Source organism: Sapajus apella, unplaced genomic scaffold (assembly GCF_009761245.1).
Source record: "Sapajus apella isolate SASKATOON/1434 unplaced genomic scaffold, GSC_monkey_1.0 scaffold101, whole genome shotgun sequence".
Taxonomy (NCBI): domain Eukaryota; kingdom Metazoa; phylum Chordata; class Mammalia; order Primates; family Cebidae; genus Sapajus; species Sapajus apella.
In genome coordinates this window covers 6457708-6480578 of record NW_022437041.1, presented here as the reverse complement: position 1 = coordinate 6480578, position 22871 = coordinate 6457708, and the positions used below count along the sequence as shown (strand labels likewise).

Genomic DNA, 22871 nt, shown 5'->3' with positions numbered 1-22871 from the left:
TATTTTTTTTTTTTTTGAGACGGAGTTTCGCTGTTGTTGCCCAGACTGGAGTGCAATGGCATGATCTCGGCTCACCGCGACCTCCGCCTCCTGGGTTCAAGCAATTCTCCTGCCTCAGTCTCCCGAGTAGCTGGGATTACAGGCACGTGCCACCATGCCCAGCTAATTTTTGTGTTTTTAGTAGAGACGGGGTTTCACCTCGTTGACCAGGATGGTCTCAATCTCTTGACCTCGTGATCCACCCTCCTCGGCCTCCCAAAGTGCTGGGATTATAGGCATGAGCCACTGCGCCCGGCCTAAAATGTATTTTTAAAAAATAAAATATTGAGCTAAAATTTGCTTATCTTGCCTTGAACAATAGAAAAGAAGGCGAAGCCAGCCAGTCGCGGTGGCTCATGCCTGTAATCCCAGCACTTTGGGAGGCCAAGGTAGGCAGATCACCTGAGGCAGGAGTTCAAGACCAGCCTGGCCAACATGGTGACACCCTGCCTCTACTAAAAATACAAAAATTAGCCAGGTGTGGTGGCAGGCGCCTGGAATCTCAGCTACTTGAGAGGCTGAGGCAGGAGAATCGCTTGACCCCCAGAGGCGGAGGTTGTGGTGAGCTGAGATGGCGCCTTTGCACTCCAGCCTGGGCAACAAGAGCAAGACTCTGTCTCAAAAAAAAGGAAAGAAAAGAAGGCAAAACCACAAATGTGACTGGTTGAATTGATGGAGAAATGTGCTTAAGTGAAGTGGCAGTGTTGCTTTTAAAATAAGATGAATTGGCTTTTGGGCAATGCTCATACGGAAGCTGCTATCATATCTAGCTCAGGATATTAGAATAAGAAATAGATGCAAATAGTCAATGCGCTGTATTTAAGGTCAAAGGTTTTTTTGTTTTTCTTTTTTGTGATGGAGTCTCACTCTTGTTGCCCAGGCTGGAGTGCAATGGTGCCATCTTGGCTCACTGCAACGTCCGCCTCCTGGGTTCAAGTGATCCTCCTGCCTCAGCCTCCCAGGTAGCTGGGATTACAGAAGCCTGCCATCACACCCAGATAATTTTTGCATTTTTTTTTTTTTTTAGTAGAGGTGGGGCTTCACTATGCTGGCCAGGCTAATCTTGGACTCCTGACTTCAGGTGATCCACTTGCCTCAGCCTCCCAAAGTGCTGGGATTACAGGCATAAGCCACCATGCCTGGAGGTCAAGAGAAGTTTTTCACAGTAGGGGCAGGACTGAGCCTGCCTTGAGAACCTAACAACTTGAGCTACAGGCAAAAGAAGGACATTGAGACTGAGAATGCAGCCAGGTCTTGTAGATATTACGTGTTACTAGTCATAGTGATCTTTGAGAGAGAATTTCAAAGTTAAACATTTTAGCTGGCTGGGCACAGTGGCTCACACCTGCAATCCCAGCACTTTGGGAGGCCGAGACGGGCGGATCACCTGAGGTTGGGAGTTCAAGAGCAGTCTCACCAACATGGAGAAACCTCGTCTCCACTAAAAATACAAAATTAGCCAGGTGTGGTGGCACATGCCTGTAATCCCAACTACTTGGGAGGCTGTGGCAGGAGAATTGCTTGAACCCAGGAGGCGGAGGTTGCCGTGAATCGAGACTGAGCCATTGCACACCAGCCTGGGCAATAGAGCAAGACTCTATCTCAAAAAAAAAAAAAAAAAAAGAAGTAAACATTTAGACTATAGCAGTGTTCAGAGAAGTTGAATGGTTTGAGACCTTTTCAATGCTAGTTTTAATACTTTCATTCTTTCCTATGTCTCAGTTTTGCATTTTTGATATAAATTATTTGAGATGAAGAAGTATGACTAAGAATCTTTTTAAAAATCAGACTCAACCTACATTGTATAGATGATAGAAGGGTGTAAAAGTCTCTATATCTTGTGATAGGCCTTAACTTCTAGGTATCTTCATTTGGATGTTAACTTTTCATTTGTATTTGGGCAAGTCTTAAACTGCTTTTGGAGCAAAGTTTTAGACATGACTATAGTTTCATAATTTGGGACCTACAGCAGCAGATGACGCAGGTGCCAACACCAGATGGTCAGATTCATTGCCTCAGGTTGAGTTCCTTCTTCCTCTTCCCGGAACCGTGACTCTGGTAGAAGTCTTATCATTTCCAATGTAGTTTCAGGGCATGCATCTCTTTTTTTTTTTTTTTTTTTTTGAGACGGAGTTTCGCTCTTGTTACCCAGGCTGGAGTGCAATGGTGCGATCTCGGCTCACCGCAACCTCCGCCTGCTGGGTTCAGGCAATTCTCCTGTCTCAGCCTCCTGAGAAGCTGGGATTATAGGCACACGCCACCACAGGGCATGCATCTCTGACATGAGCCTTGTTCTTTTATATCCTGCTGCTGAGATAATCAACCTTGAGACCTGTTTCAATTGCTCCGTGCCTCAATAATCCCAGTGTTCTCATTGTATTAAATCTAAATCTCACAAAGTATAGGTGAGAGCCATCTATCACAAGTTCCACCTTTTCCTCTGAAGCTTCCAATTCTGTCCTGTTAATCCTTCTAAGGAAGGTATCCTTGTTAATTCATTTACTCATTCATTCATTGATTCATTCAAGGAGTAGCCAATATTTACTTACTGAGCACCAGGTCCTTGAGTTCTTTAATCCTTACAACAACCTTGGCCAGAAGGTTTGTTAACGATCACAATTTAACAAATAAGAAAATTCAGGTTTGGAGAACTTTATGCCCAACATCACTGGCTTTTCTCTCATTAAATTCTATGCCCTCCCCCCGTACCATACTTCCTCTCATTTTGCAAACATTTAATGGGCTTGTCTTCTGTGCCAAAACTGGTGTTAGGGCAAAGAAGATGAATGAAGCACTGAGATCATACATATGAACACGCATTTGGAATTATAAAGCATTTTAGGTACATTGATTCTTCTTCTTCTTAATAAGAAGAAATTCAATCTAGTGGAAGAAACAGGAGTAAATAAATTTGTCCTCCAAATTTCTCTTGCCTGCTTTTATCTCCTTTGCCAGGCTTGTCCTTCAACATGATTTTAACCTTTCACACTCTGAAGTTTGCTTATCTAATCATTGATTCTTCCGCATATGTTACAGTTAATTCATTCACCAAACATAAGGGGTTCTTATATTCAAAGCAGAATTCTAGGTTGATACTAGGGATATAAACATAAACAAAACTCAGTCAAGTGGAAGAGATAAAGAATAACCTCAGGCTACGCGCAGTGGCTCAAGCCTGTAATCCCAGCACTTTGGGAACCTGGGGCAGGACGAGTGCTTGAGCTCAGGAGTTTGACACCAACCTGGGCAACACAGTGGGAGCCTGTCTCTACAAAAAAATTAAAAAAAAAAAAATCAGCCAGGCATGATGGCACACACCTGTAGTCCCAGCTACTTGGGAGGCTGAGGCTGAGTTGGGAGAATCGCTTGAGCCTAGGAGGTTGAAGATGCAGTGAGCTGTGATCATGCTACTGCACTGTAGCCTAAAACAAAACAAAACAAAACAAAACAAAACAAAACAATAACTTCAATGTGAGAACTGACAAGGATTATAGATTGTGGGGAAATGGCTGGATACAGTGGCTCATGCCTGTAATCCCAGCACTTTGGGAGGCCGAGGCGGGCAGATCATAAGGTCAGGAGATCGAGTCCATCCTGGTTAACCCAGTGAAATCCTGTCTCTACTAAAAGACACAAAAATTAGCTGGATGTGGTGGCGTGCACCTGTCCCAGCTACTTGGGAGGCTGAGGCAGGAGAATCGCTTTAACCTGGGAGGCGGAGGTTGCAGTGAGCCTAGATGGCACCACAGCACTCTAGCCTGGTGATAAAGTGAGACTCCATCTCAAATAAATAAGATTGTGGGAAAAAGAGATATGAGTCTGCAGGCAGGAAAGGACGGATTGATTTTAGCTGGAGATCAAGGACGAGTAAGTGATCTTAAATAGGGAAGAAGAAGTATGTTTCAGACAGAGGGAAGGCACATACAAAGGGACACAGGTACCTTCTGGGGCCATGAAAGGTCAAGTGAGCTGAGGGCATGGCACCCGAGGAAGCCAAAAAGTCTGCAGCCAGAGAAGGCATTTGGACTCAAATGGGGTCTATGCCAGGACAAGAATTTGCCTTTTCCCCCCTCCTTATGCAGGACTATGACCTAGAATTGGAATTATGTTTTAGAAAGATTGCCTCAAGTTCCCCTGTGAGGAGCTGCCCAGTAAATAAGCCATTTACAAAAGAGGTTCCCTTTCCCTGGATTCACCATTGCTTCCCAAGAAAAAAAAAAAAAAAAGGCAAAAATCTCCAAGAATGAATGGCAAATTGTACAAGGGAAGGAGCTATTTCTCAGTGTTCTTTTGTATTCGTTAGACTTTAATAGAGTATTATGTAGTGTTACTGTGTGTGTGTGTGTATATATATATATATATATTTTAGATTAACGAAAGTAATATAATGTCTCTGGTGACTCACTGAATGCTCCTTTGTAGCTTAATAGTTGAGGCTGAACGTAGTTAATCAGAATACCTGGACCACTATGGATGGAAGGGGCTTCTTTAAGCTGAGTTTTGCTCTCTTGTCTCCTGGATAATTTGAGGGGTGGGATGGGATGCAGTCTGTTAACTTCTTTGAGCCTGTACAACAGAAATACATTACATTTGACTTAATATAAACTCAACAGTTATTTACTGAGACCTATAGTGGTCCTTGCACTGTGCTATATTTTACAGATATAAAGATAAAATCAAGAAACAGTCTCCGTCCTTGAGAAACGAATTGGGTATTGAAAGGGGAAATAAGGCTGGGCGAGGTGGCTCATGCTTGTAAACTCAACAGTTTGGAGGCCGAGGTGGGAGGATCATTTGAGCTCAAGAGTTCCATACCAGCGTGGGCAACCTACTGAGAATCCTTCTCTACCAAAAAAAAAAAAAAAAAAAAAAAGGTGTGGTGGCTCATGCTTGCCCCGTGCCTGCAGTCCCCAAAACAAGCAACAAACAACAAGAACAAAAAGGAGGAAATAGATATTTTAACTTCAGTATAATAACATTTGCTTATACTGTTAACTGTATGAACAAAATGCTGTGGGAAATAGAGAGGGGAGTAATATAGCTCACAAGGTTGCTGTGGGGATTAACCACAACAGAAAGGGAAATATACGTGTAAATGAAAAAAAGTCAGTCTTAGGCTTATTACTGAGTAAACACTGCTCTCATATTATTCTGGCGATCTGCAGAACGCACAGCCCTGGCCGTTCAGGCGTTGTTAGATTCCTGAGCCTCAGGTTTCCTCAGTCTGGCTGAACCAAAAGAAGTTTCTGCTTCGCTGGGCAGGGCGGGGGGACAGGCGAGGCCCCCACAGCTTCTGCGAGTCTGCGATTGCGGCTGCAGGTGTCCTCGGTGGTTTACGGTAGTGGGCGGGCCCCAGAGCCCCATGTGGTCACGACATCATTGACATGGCGGAATCCCCCATCGAACCCTCCTGGTAGTTATTTGAGCGGCGGCGGCTGGAGGAGGAGGAGCGCGGCGGGAGCGGCGGAGGGGGCGGCAGGGACGCTCGGGGCTGCCGGCTGGGAAGGCGTGGGCGGCCCGGTGTGCGGCGCGCCCGGAGCCTGCGTTTCAGCCCCGGGAAGGTGAGGCGTGCGGGAGCCGGGCAGGAGGGGAGCGGGAGCCGCGCTCCACCGCCGGGTCGCGGGGCGCCGGGAAGCCCCGGCCTGACGCGGAGTCCGCCGAAGTGCGTGCCCGTCCCGCGAGCGCCCTGGGCTTCCCGGCACAACTTGGCGCCGGAGTGCGGGGGCGCCCCGGGAACACGGGATCCGGGAGGGGCAGCCCGCGCCTGTGCCCCCTCCTCAGGGTTTGGAGGAGTGAAAGAAACGGGGAGATTCCTCCTTAAAAAAAAAAAAAAAAAACCTGGGCCGTGGCTCGCGGCCTCCCCCACCCCCAGCCTTCCCAGCAGATTTGTCCGAGGAATCCGCTCCCCCTCCCGGAATCTCCGCGGCAGGAACGCTGCCCGGGGGGGAGAGCGGGCGGCCAGGCCGAGGAATCTTCGACGTGTCACTTTCCGAGGCTGCAGATTTCCATATGGTGGAGGGGAGAGGGCGGGTGTGCGAAGTGCGGCTGGAAGTTGGGGCCGCCTCTCCACGCCGGCGGGGGCGGCCGGGGGCCTCGAACTCGGGGATGCTCGCGGGGAGGGCCCCAAGCCCGCGCCGGCCCGTCCCCCCGCCCCCGCTGGGCCTCTCCGGGACACTCCCCGCCCCGCCGCTGGCCACCTCCGAGCGCGCCACGTCCTCCCTCCCCGTCCTGCCCCCCGGGCTCCCCCCGGGCTGGGGGCGGTAACCGGCGGCCGCGGCCGGACTTGGCGAGCCTGGCGGCTGGAAGCTCGGGCGGGGGAGCGGGGCGCGGCGGGAAGGAGCGGGCGACCCGGTGTGTGGGCCAGCGGAGCTCCGGTCAGTCGGTCACCCCGAGGGGCGCCTCGGCCGGGGAGGGGCGGGCGGGCGGAATCTGCGCCCCGAGGCAGCCGGGAGGGGCCGCGCGGACCGTCTGGTGCCCGCGGCGAGGCCGGGGCCGGCCGGCGTGGGAAGGGCCTGTCACTCCCGGCGGAGAGTGCGGCCTCGGGCTGTGCCTGCGAACTTCCCCGGAGGTCGGGGTGCGGGCGTCCCGTGGGAGCCAGAGCGCCCGGGCCCGCCGTCTCGGGAGACGGGGCTGGCCCGCCTAGCGGCGCCGTTGGCGGGGAGGCTTCCAGGAGTGCGCGGTCGGAGCTGGAGCTTTTGGAATCTCAGCTCCCCCCCTGCCTTCCCAGACGGAGGGAAGCAATGGCATTTTATCCAGACAGACTTCCTTAAAAGTTGCAACTTTTTATTTTCTTTTCTCCTCGACCCAGCATTTTCTTTAAACAAAATTCAGAATTTGGCCGCAGTGGGCCAACGCTGGGGCCAAAAAGCCACAGGTTTCTCTCTCCATCCCTGCTGGTTTTTAGTCCCCCTCCCCCCCTTCCCTCCCAGGCTTAATCATATTTTGGAACGGGTGAGGTCTTTTGTTGGGTGGGCACCCCCTGATTGCTTGTCTGTTTATTTTTTAATGTGCAACTAATTTGATTTGAATTTCCTCCAGTTTCCAGGCCTTGCTAAAAAAAGCTAAGGAAGAGGGAATATGCTTTTTAAAATCGTTTTCTTTCTTTATTCTTTTTCTTTTCTTCTTCTCCTTCTCTTTCCCTCCCTCCTTCCTCCCCCTCTTTTTTTTTTTTTTTTTTTAATAAATGTGGCAAGAGGTGGGGCATTGGGAATGGGGAGGCACGGTGGTTGTGGGCAAAGAGTCAAAGGGGCAGACAGACCCGGAAGAAAAGGAATCTGCTCTGGAATAACACTTTTTTTTTTTTTTGAGGCTTCAGGCCCTGGGCAAAATTGCTTAACTCTGTAATGATTTCTGCTGCCGGAGTTGCTCCTCCACCCCTAAGTTAAAGCTGTGACCCTGGGTGCCTGGTCACCGCCCCACAGCGGATAGCAGCCGGGAGGGCTGCTTTTGTGTCTTTTGTGGGGGCCCTTGGTTCCCCCTCGTTGGAGGCTGATTCTGAAATTTACTGGATCAGTAAATTTCCTGGCTCCCTGGGAGCAGCTGTTAACAAGGATAAAGTCTCTGGGCAAGTTTCTGGCCCTGCAAAGGGACCTCACCCATGAAGGTACAATTCTCACTTTGTTTAGACACCAGAGGGGCACCCACAGGGTGGCTGAGAATGAGGCATAGTTGATTAAAAAAAAAAAAATCGGTCATTACAAAATAGTTTTTAAACTCACACGTGCTTTTAAAGTGTTGTGGTTTAAATGACTTAAAGATAAAAAAGAATTCATCTGTAAAGATAGTGTTCATTTAAAAGATGTTAAAACTGCAGGATCTCATCATAAAATAGGAGGTTGTAGCTTCTAATTACAGTATATACAATTACAGAAAGATATTCCGGTAATCTTTTAAGACAGACTTTATAAATAGCTCACATCAGACGATGGTTATGTTGGAGAGCCAGTCTTCTGGGGTTTCTTGAAGAATGCGTGGGATCTGTAAGGAAGCTCTAGGCTCTTGGAGTCTAGGTGGTAGTTTACTCAGTAGGAGTTTGTGCTCCTTTTGCTCAATTCTTTATTTAACCCAGTAGCATTTGATTGATAGGTTCATTAGAAGCTAACTGGAAGAACTTCCCACACTTTTTGGTTTTAGAAAAGGAGGCCTAGGAAGGAAAGTGACTTATTGAGGGTCACCATTAAAGACCAAAGTTTAATACAGGATTGTGTTAATAGCTACCTCTCTGGGATATCTGATGTGTACTGAGCACTATTTCCTGTGCTTTTATACATTATCTCATTAAAATTCTAATAGTCTTTCGATTTAGGTGGTATTATGCACGCTTTATAAACAAGGGCATTGAGATTCCCAGAATTAAGTAACTTGCATAAGATCGCGTAGCTACCAACAGTGCCATCCAATAGAATTTTCTTCAGTGTTGGTAATGGCTCTGTCTGTGCTGTCCAATACAGCAGCCACAAGGCACATGTAAGTGAGTCTTTGAAATGTAATTAGTAGACTGAGGAACAGCAGTTTAAGTTGTTGTTGGTTTTTTGTTTTTGTTTTTTTTTTTGAGATGGTGTCTCCCTCTGTCACCCAGGCTGGAGTGCAGTGCCCGGATCTCAGTTTGCTGCAACCTCTTCCTATCGGGTTCAGGCAATTCTCCTGCCTCAGCCTCCAGAGTAGCTGTGATTACAGGTGTCCGCCACCACACCTGGCTAATTTTTTGTATTTTTTAGTAGAGATGGGGTTTCACCATGTTGCCCAGGCTGGTCAGGAACTCCTGACCTCAGGTAATCCACCTGCCTCAGCCTCCCAGAGTGCTGGGATTACAGGTGTGAATCAACACACCTGGCCTAAGTTTTATTTACTTGTAATTATTTTAAATTTAAATTGCCACTTGTGGCTGGTTGTTACCATATTGGAGAGCAAAGTATAGAACTTTTTGATTCCCAAATCTTTTCACATGTAGCTGGGTAATCTTGCTCTTTGTTTTGAGCCTCAGCAGGCTGGAGTGCAGTGGCAGAATCAGGGCTCACTGTCGCCTCCACCTCCCAGACTAAAATGATCCTTTCTCCTTAGCCTCTCCAGGAGCTGGGACTACAGGTGTGCACGCCACCATGTCAGGCTGTTTACTATTATTTTTTGTAGAGACAGGTCTCACTATGTAGTCTTGGCTGCATACTGCTCTTTAGATGTCTTGGTTCATTTTTCTTTCTTCTATGATATCAGAAATTACATTCAGTCCTTAAATGGAATTTAAAGACTGAGTTAGCTATAGCTCAACTTCTTTCATATGGAGAGTGGATAAAATATGCACATTATTTGTTAACTATTTGGTTTTAAAAAGCAGTGCTTACATGTCATAGTTAAAACTGGTAAAAAAAAAAAAACTTTAAATGATATATGTTTTTGGTTTAATATAGGAGTTGCTGAAAAAGTAGTCAGAGATTGTTGGTTATTTTAGTGTAATAAAGGTGTATAAATAGGAAGCAATGTGAAAAGTCACTAATAGAAAGTTGAAAAACCGATCCTCTCACACCCATGTTCATCTGTTTATTTGACAGTTCTTTTCAAATGACTTCATAAGTATCAGTAAATCCCATTATTCACTTTTCCTCATGTAGCTGCAGAATTAATCTGAAGAATTAAAATCATTCTCTTACTATCAGAGTATAAAAATCAAATATTAAACACATTGGATTCATCTGTGAATGGGGAAGAATATGTATAAGATTAAAACAGAAAGAGCGTCTTTATGGCAGATGATCAAATAGTATTCTGATTAGTGGATTTAATTTAAATTCATTGTATTTTAGAGTTTCATTTGCTAAAAGGAATTTCAACAACTTTCTGATTTCGTATGGAATAGTGAAAATTCCAACTCATGTTAAAGTAAGCATTCTTTAATTTGGATTGGATTCTAGCTATACATATCCAATAACCCAGTACCTTTTGTGTGTCTGTGTGTGTGTGTGTGTGTGTGTGTGTGTGTGTGCGCGCGCGCGCGCGCTACCCTCAGGAAAAGGCAAATTATAATGTAGTCTCTTTTTATTAGGATTTTTAAGAGGCAGCTGCCAGGTTCAGTATAAATATATCTGAATCTACTGTACCTTCCATAGTTATAGGACTGTCCAAGGATAATTGCAGTTCATAGTCTTAACTCGGGACATATCCTGAAGGACCTATGTCTGTAAATTATCTTTAAATTGTTCTATGTTATTTTAGTGTTATGTGAATTACATTGCTTCCAGCTCTTTGAAAATTGTTAATTCAGCTGCAGGTAAGGCATCAGTTACTGAGACCGTTCAGGTAACTGAAACATCGAGTTCATACCCATTCCTGACCATTGGGACCGCTGTACTATTTTCAGGATAAGAACCATGTTATAAATAGGATTATAGTGTCCTAGTGAGTGTGACAAATATAGGAAACGTGACTTAACCCATGACGTATGGCTTGATTTGTAGGACATTCCCAAATGCTTCATACAAATGAGAAATTTACTATAATCTTGAAGGATAAAGATGTTTCAATGATGGACAAAGATGAGGGCCACATTTGAGCATCAGTCTGAAATTGGAATATCTCCCTTGTAGGAGTGACTTTACTTTCCAGCTGGGTCCCTGATAAGCTTTTGAACCTCTCTAAGTCTGGGTTTCCTCATTTTAATATAAGGAGGAAAGATCCAACTCATATCTTTTCAAATGGTTGTCACAAAGGATTAGTGAGTCATTATATTGAAAAGTGTTTGGCAAAGCCTTATGCAGACTCCATAGTTCATTCAATTCCAAAGTTTAAAACTGAGCTGGTCCTGTGGTATTTCTTTGTACATTTTCAGAGCCCTCCAAGTCGTGCTTGGACAGTTTGAAAAATGCTTTATTTTTCTTTGTGATTAGTAAATAAGGTCCCAGCTTTAGATACTGTGTTTTATTTTTACCCCACTCCTAATGGAATAGGTGATTTGCGACCTCTCGAAAGTTGTGCTGTACATGAGTTGTCTCATATCTGTGCGTTTGGGAAGTTGGTCTTAGCTGAGCTAGTGTTGCTGAAGTGGACAGGCCAGGCTTGATTCAGGGCTGTTTTTGAGGTGAAGGGGGAAAAAGTGCAGTCTCTTAGAGGAACTTTCAGCACTGAATGATAGAGGCATAAGGCTTTAGTCTTTGTGCATTACCTTAGCTTATTACCTGAGATTTCAGCAATTACAGCTGAGAATGGAAAAGAATCATATTTGCAGCGTGGGGGAATCTTTGCAACCTTACCTGCCTTTCCACTTTAGAAATCATACTTGCCTTTTTTTCATGTTAATGAGGTTAATCCATTAAGTGAGATTTTTATGTGGTAAGACATTATTTTCAAGTACATTAACTTTCATTCTTAAAGCTGTTGAGAATTCACTTAGGTGGTTGAGGAGAAGCTTTGTTCTTTAGTTTGCTGAGTGTCTTTATATATATAATTTGCCTTAAAATATATAGTATGGTTATGGCATTATGTGTTTTTGTTTTTTTTTTTTTGAGACGGAGTTTTGCTCTTGTTACCCAGGCTGTAGTGCAATGGCGCGATCTCGGCTCACCGCAACCTCTGCCTCCTGGGTTCAGGCAATTCTCCTGCCTCAGCCTCCTGAGTAGCTGGGATTATAGGCACGCGCCACCATGCCCAGCTAATTTTTTGTATTTTTGGTAGAGACGGGGTTTCACCATGTTGACCAGGATGGTCTCGATCTGTTGACCTCGTGATCCACCCGCCTCGGCCTCCCAAAGTGTTGGAATTACAGGCGTGAACCACCACGCCCGGCCAACATTATGTGTTTTAAAGAGGCAGAGCATGCTTGAATTATTGTGGCTAGATAGGGGCAGCTGGACAAGCTCAGGCCCAACTGGGAGAATGACTTGATGATGCTTGAGCACTTTGCAAGGTACATCCGGTGAGAGGCCAGTCCCTAGGAACAAGCTCACCTGGAGGGAAGTATTTGTGATGCACGTTTAATGTCAAGGACCAGTCTTTGGAAACAGAAGGTATGTGGGGTGGCAATTGAAGATCAGGGGACATAAATGTTTTTATTTAATTTTTTTTTTTTTTTAGACAGAGTCTCGCTTTGTCTCTGGAGTGCAGTGATGAGATCTCGGCTCACAGCAACCTCTGCGTCCCTGCTTCAGATGATTCTTCTGCCTCAGCCTCCCAAGTAGCTGGGACTGCAGGTGTGCACCACCGTGCCCAGCCAATTTTTTTATTTTTAGTAGAGACAGGGTTTTACCATCTTGGCCAGGATGGTCTGGATTTCTTGACCTTGTGATTGGTCTGCCTCGACCTCCCAAAGTGCTGGGATTACAGGCGTGAGCCACTGCCCCGGCCCAGAAATGTTTTTAAAACCACCAAGTATAAATCACGTAAGATTGATAGACTGTCATAATCAGCCATCTACATACAGATGAGGATGTTTGTCAGTTTGAAAATGGATCACTTCTTGAATTTTTCATTTCTCCCAGTTAAGATATGCAAGTTCAGCATTCTCGCAAGTGTTGGATCGGAATTTCTGATGCCCTTGGCGATGGTTGATGTCAGCTTATACATCAGCTTGTAACTTTTTATTCTTCTTCTTTTTCACTGTTTCACTGTTGCTGGAGTTCAGTGGCTCTGTCATAGCTCACTATGGCTTCGAACTCCTGGGCTCAAGTGATCCTTCCACCTCAGCTTCCCAAGTAGGACTATGGCTAGGACTGTGCGTTCACGCCTCCATGCCTGGCTAATACCTTTTTACTTTTACGGAGACAAGGTCTCGTGGTGGCTTAGGCTGGTCTGTAACTTCTGGCTTGAAGCAGTCTCCCTGCTTCAGCTTCCCAAAGTGTTGGGATTATAGGTATGAGCCACCTTGCATGGTCCTGTTTTATTTTTGTAATATCATTAAAACACATTGTCAGTTTCAAATAACCATTTTGGGGGATGGTGGGGGATTTTTCCGAGATGGTGTTGAGTCACAGTGTTATTTGAAGTTCTAGGAAGTATCAAAGTGTGTCTTCTGTTAAATGATTATATTTGATTTTAAAATGTAATTTTATTTCAGTTACTTGTTTATTGACTCAGAATGCATTCATTGAGATCTAGACCAGGTTCTTTGTTAATGGAATATTCTACTGTGTTCTGATGTTTTTAGAGTCTCATATAGAGTATCTACCACCAAACTCCTAGGGCTGGATGGTGGTAAGTTCGTTTCTTTACTACCTTCTGAAATGGGAGCAATATTAAAATTGGAGGACCTTCAGGCTGTGTTAGACTTCAAGGCTTCTAAATTATATTAAAATTTAAGGATCCATCTTTAAGGACCCTGGAAAGAGTAGTAAAGATTTCATAAAGGCCAACTAGTCAGAAAAATTTACTTAAACTGACATGATCCGAATGCACAATTATTGAAATAATTGTCTAGAAAGTGATATTTATACATGAACAAAGGTAGTATGTTTTAGAAATAGTTGAAGATTCTAAAATTCTAGGAAATAGAATGATTTAATTTATTTTTAAGGGATTTAAGATTCCCCATGGCCTATGAAAGAGGGGTCTCTATTAAAAATAACTCCATTGTTCTACATGTAACTAACTAGGGATTTGCAATTATCCAGGCAAGGCTAGGATAAAGTTTGGCTGCCTATTCTTTATGAAAAGGTTTTACTATAAATATCAGAAGTTTAAATAGATCTTAAGAGGAATATTTACCTAATTAAAAGAACAAACCACTGTTAAGCACCTTTGGAAAATCAGTTTACTTAAAAGCAGTGTGAAAATGCAGAATGTGTTCATTAATGCTGGTCTGCTGCTGGGCATTTCATAGAGATTCAGGAGCCCATGGAAAGTTGGTTCTCTTTGATTGCCATGAAATAAATGTTGATTGACTCAATGCCATTATGTGAACGAGAAACAGCTGACCAGCAATGGGTAGCACTATATTATTTTCTTGCAAAATATATCACAACAATAAGCACAATATCTATCTCCCCCACCGCACCCCACTCTACCAATAGACTCCAGCTGTGCCTGTTTATTGGTTTTGGAGTTTTTCTATTGAGATTTGTTTTGCTGCTTATTGATTTCTTTGGTCACCTGTAAGCATTTGAGGGCAGATTGGTGAGAGCAGGTGTTAAAGGTTTAAGGTGCATCATTATTGCTTTCAGCTTCATTTCTCCTGCCTTTGCATTTGGGCAGAATTGTGGGAGTCGTGAGTTTAGTATTTCAGTAAGCTGTACCCGTCTTCCTCCTCTGATTTTACTAAAGCAAGATTCTCCTGGGCAGCTTAGTTCCAGGTACTGTATGAACTTGCCGGTAAAGAGAGTAAGTTTCTTTTAGAAGACTTCAGGACAATATTTTACGTTTTATACTTGGTTACTCAGATACGAGGTTTTCTAGTATGTGACTGCTTAGGGGTCAGATTTGACCAGTTTTTATAGTACACATTTTACATATAGGATACTTAATGTATTTCTAGGATATTCTGCTTCACTTTCTCTTAATATTTTAAAGGTTTTAAAAACCCATTCTATACCTTCTATATCTTTTATTTAAATCGTTCAATGGGAAAGAAAATAATAAAAGTCTTTAGATGCCGTTTCTGATTTTTCATCATGGTTTTTTTAGTCTCAGGAAAAATAATCCTGATTAAGAATAATAGAGGTAAACATTATTCTGAATTAGTGAATTAGATAATACTTAAATATATTGAGCTGCAATCCTCAATGACTGCTGTTGGGAATGTTAAATGATACAGCTACTGTGGAAAACAGTTTTGTAGTTCATAAATATTTACACATAGAATTACTGTATGATTCAGCAGTTCCAATCCTATACGCAAAAGAAAGCAGGGACTCAGGTACTTATAAGCCAGTGTTAATAGCATCATTATTCACAATACCTAAAAGGTGGAGATAACCCATGCCCATCAATAGATGAATGGATAAATAAAACATGATATTCTATATTGGAATATTATGCTACAATGGAATATTATTCAGCCATAAAAAGAATGCAATTCTAATACCTGCCATAACCTGAATGAATCTTGAAAATACTATGCTAAGTGAAATAAGATACAAAAAGATAAGTATTGTATGTATTCACTTTCATGAGGTGACTAGGATAGGTAAATTCATGGAGATGAAAAGTAGAATAGAGGTTACCAGGGCTTGGGGAAGGGAAAAAGGAGAGAGAGTTTCACGGGTATAGAATTTCGGTTTGGGATGATAAAAAGGTTCTGGAAATGAACAGTGGTGATGGTTGTACAACGTTTTGAATGTATGTAATGCCACTAAGTTGAATGCAGAAAACAGTAAGTTTTTTGTTATATATACTTTGTGACAAAAAATGCAACAGTAAATATCGAAGATGTATCCTACACAGTCTCCATATGCCTCTCTACTCCTCCTTGCTCTACCTCAGGCCGGTATATAGATACACTTATTATTGTTATTTTTTTTCATCTATCTGTTGCAGTGTCAAGTGAGATTTCCCTAAGCCATTTTTTGCAGATCAGAGTTTCCTTATTTTATTAACTGACTTGAATTTAGAGGAAAATGGTTAAAAGTAGATCTCTGGAGTGGAAAAAGGGCATTTTAATATTGAGATGATTCAGGGAGTTTATTAATATTTGCAAACCATGTAAGCACATTAAGATAATCTATCCCGAAAGCACAGCGAGTCATCTAGAAATCTGGGAGTAGGTGTGCAATTGAACCTGTCGCATTTTCTAACCTTTAAACATTTTATTCATTCTTAACATCGTTAGTACTTGTGGAAAAACTTTGATTTCTGTTTAAGAGAAATGGTCTAAGTCATCTCTGTACTCATGTTGGAAATGCATTAAGTGTTAGAATTCTTTAGTTCCTCAGACTGGAAAACCAAGTTACAAAAGGGATAGAGGGAAAGAAAGCACATATATTCTGTTGTATTCATCTGAACTTGTCTCTGGCATGTAATGATTGCATAGTAGGTTCTGTTCCCTCTGTTTTTTCTTGTGAGATATTTGATGTTGAGTATAGTTGGATCATTCACCAAAACATGGACACAATTTTCATTTAAGTGATGGGATGCCAAAGCCTAAACATGAGATGGAAAGTATGTATACTCAAAACGTCAAATAAAAGTTCTAATGGAAAGATTTAAATTTAAACACAAATAAGATCTTAAGGAAAATTACATACTATTTGCTACCAAAAAATGTTTACCATTCATTCCAGAACTCCTGAAAAATGGTCAAATTGCAAGGGTGTGATAGTAATGTATACATGTACTCTCTGTGAGTATATATGTTCTCTCTTTTTTTTTTTTTTTTTTTTTTGAGATGGTGTCTTACTCTGTCACCCAGGCTGGAGTACACGGTGGCATGATCTCAGCTCACTGCAACCTCCGTCTCCTGGGTTCATGGGATTCTCCTCCCCCAGCCTCTGGAGCAGTTGGGATTACGGGCATGTACCACCATGACTGGCTAATTTTTATATTTTTAGTAGAGATCGGGTTTCACCATGTCGGCCAGGCTTGTCTCGAAGTCCTGACCTCAGGTGATCCATCCGCCTCGGCCTCCCAAAGTGCTGGGATTACAGGTGTGAGCCACCATGTCCAACCTCTGAGAGTATATTTTCTTGTGTGCGTTTGTGTGTGTGTCTGTGTATATAATATGTGTATGTATAGTATATACACTTTTTATGTGCATATATATATTGCTGTGTATATAAATGGATTGATACAACTCCACTCAATGAGCTCTTCATACCATAGCTGTCATTTTTGTGACCTAATTTCTCTGGCAGGAGGTACATTAACTGATATCAAATGCTATTGAAAGGCATGGTCTCCTCTTGTCCAGGAGTGGTATGAAGAATTATTACATTGTGTTTAGAGTGCTCTTATTGTGGCCTAGTCAAAATTATCTCCCTTTTTCTTTGCATATCCTCGTTATGTTTCAGAGCCATCATTTTGGATAACTTCTCATTTTCTTTTTTTTTTTTTTTTTTTTTGAGAAGAGTGTTTCCTTTTTTTCCCAGGCTGGAGTGCAATGGCGCGATCTCGGCTCACTGCAACCTTCACCTCCTGGGTTCAGGCAATTCTCCTGCCTCAGCCTCCTGAGTAGCTGGGATTACAGGCACGCGCCACCATGCCCAGCTAATTTTTTGTAGCTTTAGTAGAGACGGAGTTTCACCATGTTGACCAGGATGGTCTCGATCTCTTGACCTCATGATCCACCTGTCTTGGCCTCCCAAAGTGCTGGGATTACAGGCATGAGCCACTGCGCCTGGCCAACTTCTCATTTTCTTAAATTTCTTCTAGCACTTTGTATTTTCAGAGGACTCGACTTTTTCATTGTTGTCTAATAATCTCCTTGTCTCCCTTATTGGTGAGTAGGGATGATTTTTGATTTAAAGGGTTTTTTCATCATGGGTTCACAGTAAATGTTCATTTGATGGCTTGGAGGCTGGATTCCCAGTTTGAATGTGCCATTTAAACTTAGCGCCTTTCAACAAGAATGATGCAGTAGACTTTGGGGACTCCAGGGAAAAGGGAGGGAAGGAGGTGAGGGGTAAGACTACAAATTGGATTCAGTGTGTACTGCGCCGGTGATGCGTGCACCAAAATCTCACAAATCACCGCTGAAGAACCTACTCATATAAATGCCACATGTTCCCTGGAAACCTATGGAAATAAAAAAACAAATTTAGTGCCTTTCTTTGGGCACCTAGTCAGTGTGTCTTCTCCTGCCTTAATCTCTTTGAAACATGGGCTATATTATAGACATTTTTGTGTTTCCAGGGTTTCTTGAGTTTTTTCCTCAAAGTAGGTAACTAATAAATATTTAATTAAACAAATGAAGATGCAAGGCATGTGTCACCTGGAGTGCAAACCTAGCTTTTTATTCCTTGCTATTTTAAAGAAATGAATGTTCTTCAGAGAATACATGACTTTTTCATGCCTCTGTTAGATTCTGAATTGATTTGGAAAATTCGAACAAATAGCTGTATTTCTGTTCCATGAAAATATGGGCCTTCACTTACGAACATTTTGTTTGTTATTATTTTAAAAAATACAACTTTTAAAAGATTTGTGGTAGTTTCAAATGATCCCTTTTAAAAATGATCTTTGTCTTTTTCCTTTTTTTTCTTTTTTTTTTTGAGAGAGCCTGGCTCTGTTGCCCAGGTTGGGGTGCAGTGGTGTGATTGCCCCTCACTGCAGCCACTGGCTCCTGGGCTCAAGTGGTCCTTCCACCTCAGCCCTGAGTAGCTGGGACTACAGGCAAGTGCTGCTGTTCCCAGCTAATATGTGTGTGTGTGTGTGTGTGTGTGTGTGTGTGTGTTTTAGAGTCGGGTCTTACCCTGTTGCTCAGGCTCGTCTGGAAGTCCTGTGCTCAATCGATTGGCCCGCGTTGGCGTCCCAAAGTGCTAGGATTATAGGCATGAGCCACACCCAGCCTTAAATGATCCTTTTATAAGTGAAATTCTAGAAAGGACTTATTAAGAGGCAGAAACCCTCTCCTCCCCAAAATGTGCCTTGGTGAGATGTTGGAGGCCCAGCTGAAAGAGTTGATTCTGGCCAAGTGTTGGTTAGTGCTAAACTAAGCCATGGAGGAAGGGTCAGAGAGCATGCCTTGGAAGGAACTTGAGGAGAGTGACCTCAGCTATTTGCAGGGGAGTTAAAACCTGTTGGAAGAATCTCCTGGGGCATTGTAGGGCTGTGTGTTTGCAGAGGGGCCATGCCTGTGGAGCTCTTGTTCTTTAGATCTGGGGTGGGATCCAGGTGAATTATGTGATCAGACAAGTTTGGGGAACTCAGAGGTGGAGAGTTGGCCCTCTTAGTAATCTGCCCCTTTAAGGTTTTCAATTTAATGTCTGGAAAGAAGAGAGGTGAGAAGAGTACTTAGCTTAAAGGACTCCAGTTAGGAGACAGGGCAAAATTGAAGGTTTTAATCATCATATTCCTTGGAGTAAAATGATAATCAACTATTGGCAGTTTTATATAGAAATGAGGACACTTTTGTGCACTGTACTTCTAAACCCTCTGACCGCAAGTCAGATGTAAAATATAGTAATAGTGGCCAGCAATTTTCCAGCACTTACTACTTGACAGGCACTTTCATGTATATATATATATTCAACCCATACTTATATTCTATGTGTGTTTGTGTGTATATATCTATCCATTTATCTATATATGAACACACTTCTATTAAAAATAATTCTGGGGCTTGGCGTGGTGGCTCACACCTTGTAATCCCAGCTTTGGGAGGCCGAGGCGGGCGGATCACAAGGTCAGGAGATCGAGACCATCCTGGCTAATATGGTGAAACCCCATTTCTACTAAAAATTCAGAAAAAATTAGCCAGGCTTGTTGGCGCAGGCCTGTAGTCCCAGCTACCTGGGAGGTTGAGACAGGAGAATTGCATGAACCCAGGAGGTGGAGGTTGCAGTGAGCCGAGATCGCACCACTGCACTCCAGACTGGGAGACAGACAAGACTCCGTCTCAAAAAAACCCAAAAAAATTCTGGAAGAGAATTCTGTTTTTCTTTTCTTTTCTTTCTTTTTTTTTTTTTTTAAAGATGGTGTTTCACCGTGATGGCCAGGCTGGTCTTGAACTCCTGACCTCAGGTGATCCACCCACCTCAGTCTCCCAAAGTGCTAGGATTACAGGCATGAGCCACCACGCCCGGCTGAGAATTCTGTTTTTCTATAGGTGTTTGCAGCATCCACAGCAGAAGCTGGTACATATTGAGTGCCCTCATAAATGATTATTGAGTGAATCAAAGATGAGAAAGCATGCTCAAAAACATTCAAAAACTTCCGTAAGGTCACCTAGAGTGATTTTAAAACTTTTTTCAACTGTATCACACTGCTTCTCAGTAGTTCAAGTTAATGATGTAATTTGTATCTCTAGACGTAGTACAGAGTCTGTGTTGCCAGGTGGCGGAATACTAAGGCTGACTAGTAGCTGAATACCTTCCGTGGGCTCATCCTGTCTATTGTCTAGAAAACAAATTTTTTTTTTTTTTTTTTTTTTGAGACTGAGTCTTGCTTGGTCGCCAGGTGCCAGGCTGGAATGCAGTGGCGTGATCTCAGCTCACCGCAATCTCTGTCTCCTGGGTTCAAGTGATTCTCCTGCCTCAGCCTCGCGAGTAGCTGGGACTACAGGCGCGTGCCACCACACCCAGCTAATTTTTGTATATTTTTTAGTAGAGACGGGGTTCACCATCTTGGCCAGGATGGTCTCGATCTCTTGACCTTGTGATCTGCCAGCCTTAGCCTCCCAAAGTGCTGGGATTAGAGGCATGAGCCACTGTGCCCATCCAAATCTACTTTTTTTTTTTTTTTTTTTTGAATTTTTTTTTTTTTTTTCAGATGGAGTCTCGCTCTGTTTCCCATGCTGGAGTGCCGTGGCTCGATCTTGGTTCACTGCAACCTCCGCTTCCCAGGTTCAAGTGATTCTCTTGCCTCAGCCTCTTCCTGTGTAGCTGGGATTACAAGCTTGGGCCACCATGCCCGGCTAATTTTTGTATTTTTCATAGAGATGGGGTTTCACCATGTTGGCCAGGACAGTCTCGATCTCCTGACCTCATGATCTGCCTGCCTTGGCCTTCCAAAGTGCTGGGATTACAGACGTGAGCCACCGCACCCGGCCAAATCTACTTTTAAAACAATAATATTCTGGACATTTTCCAAGAGGGAGATTTTCCTAGATTGTTCTCTGTGGTAGCAACTTAAGCTTAGAATGAAAGAAACCAGAGAATAAAAGTGTACTTCACAGACAATAATGTATAAGAAACGCAATAGAATGAATGGGAAAAATCCAAGGCAGTTGGTTAAGAAATGGTAGTGAAGTTTTACCTTCTTCAGACACTTTCGACACTATGAAAGAGAGTCCTTTTACTCAGTGGTAACAGTTCGGTTCATTCTCAGTGGCTTTCATTTAAGTTAATAAGAGTAAGATGCTGTACCTACAGTTTGCACCTGGAAAAACAAATCCTCCTATTCCTAATACTGTTCTTCTCCTTTTAAGGTTAAGGTTTCTGGCGGTTTGGGTTGTGCCGAAGGCAGCCACAGGGATGGGATGAGCATAGCACTAGCGGGTGTCCATCCCCGAGAACTCAGAGAGCAGCCCCTGCAGTTAATTAAAGGTGACCTCAGGATTCAGAGGAGCCTTGTGCTTTCCCAGACGGCCCAGGCTAAACCTGGGTAGCTGGCAACCCTAAATGCGTCCTTTGTTAGGAATCATGTAGGGCTCCACTCCATCTTTAGAAAGTGAGTTCACCGAAGGTGAGTTAAGGACAGGGCCCTGAAGAGCGGCCTGACTTGCTTCGGCCTTGTGTTTGTGGAGTGGTGTGGACAAAGAGACTAAGTGAAGATGCAGCCCCCAAGGCGGTGCTGCCTGACTTCTTCACAGGAGTATTCCTCGTGGTCTAAAAGGAGCTATGTGCTTCTCTGGAAATTGTTCGCACAGAATGGTGAGCACTGTTAGAACTACCTCCTTTCTCTCCTGTCTCAGGAGGGAAGCTGGAAGTGCTCAAATGCCCCTGAACGGGGGGCAGCACCTCCAGAGAAGTGCTCCTTAATGCTGGCTGCCCACCTGACCGTTCTCTCTACAGTCGGAGGCTGGGGAAGCCTTGGCCTCCTCCCAGTTTTCAGGACTTTTTGGATGTAGGTCCTCATGAGGGAGATTGCCACAGCACTGAACTAATTCTTACTATATTTTTTTTTTTTTTTTTTTTTTAAGACAGAGTCTCGCTCTGTTGCCAGGTGCTGGGCTGGAGTGCAGTGGCACGATCTCGGCGCACTGCAACCTCCACCTCCCAGGTTCAAGCGATTCTCCTGTCTCAGCTTCCCAAGCAGCTGGGACCACAGGCGCATGCCACCATGCCCAGCTAATTTTTATATTTTTTAGTAGAGACAGGGTTTCACCATGTTGGCCAGGATGGTCTCAATCTCTTGACCTCATGATCCACCCGCCTCAGCCTCGCAAAATGCTGGGATTACAGGCTTGAGCCACCGCGCCCGGCCAGCACTGAAGTAATTCTTAAGAGTATATAGTTTCTTAAATATCAATGTTATATTTCAAGATGTAAAGAGAACAGTTTTAAGCATCTATCAAAGAAGGAATAGATTGTAATTTTAGGATTTGAGCATTTTATTTCCTTTTATTTTTTTTTAATTGCTTGGACTCTCTTTAATGTCACATACTTTCACCACCATCACCAAAATTTGCTGTATATTTTTACTCATTTTAAAATAAATTACTATAAAATCAGTCATTTAGAGTCTCTTAGGAAGTTCATCTTAAAAAAATGCCCCCCACTTTTTAAAAAAGTTGAGGTGGGAGGAGAAGAAATGGGTAACAATTTTTAAGGTAATATTTTATTTCAGACTTTGTTTAGCAAGACGTATCTTAGTGTACTATACAGTTTTCTCACTAATGAAGAAACTTAATTATTTCCAGTTTTATTTGATTTTGGACCTATTTTATTCTTGCTCTGTAATTATTGTCCTATAGCTTTAATTAGATCTTATTGACACCTGTGGCAATCTCAATAATTTGAAAACATAGCTTTTTAGCCCTGACCATTTGCTTATTATATTCAATTTAAGCAGGGAAACAGTGTCACTTCCTATTTATGTTTCATTTTGCAGTTCTGTTAAATTAGTTCAGTATTCTCAGTTCATTCAAACCTTTAAGGGCATACTAGTTGACAAAAAAGAGAAAGAACAGAGGATTCAAGTAAATATCTCTACTGGATTATTTTAGCTTCATTTCATTTCGTGTAATTTTGGATCTGAAGTGTTTGCCATTAACTTTCTAGTTGCATGTTTGTCTTCCTTGCTTTCGTGAGGAGCAGGGG

At 43.2% G+C, this 22871-nt stretch overlaps 1 protein-coding gene and 1 long non-coding RNA gene across 3 annotated transcripts in view; one reads left to right on the top strand and one right to left on the bottom strand.

Moving 5' to 3' along the window:
- The first annotated feature begins 5455 nt into the window (after window positions 1-5455).
- Window positions 5456-22871, top strand: part of FNDC3B (fibronectin type III domain containing 3B) — a 370196-nt gene continuing 352780 nt past the window's right edge. The window contains exon 1 of one of the 2 annotated variants that reach the window (XM_032258261.1): window positions 5456-5600. The gene's annotated coding sequence lies outside the window, so the exon portion shown is untranslated. Of the gene's footprint in view, window positions 5601-6309; window positions 6414-22871 lie in introns of those variants that run through there. The other variant, XM_032258262.1, reaches the window with a different exon arrangement.
- LOC116536486 lies at window positions 8567-17166 on the bottom strand. The gene is made up of 2 exons (XR_004262664.1): window positions 17083-17166; window positions 8567-8660 (listed from the first exon to the last, which is right to left on the bottom strand). It is a non-coding gene; the product is annotated as an uncharacterized LOC116536486 (long non-coding RNA).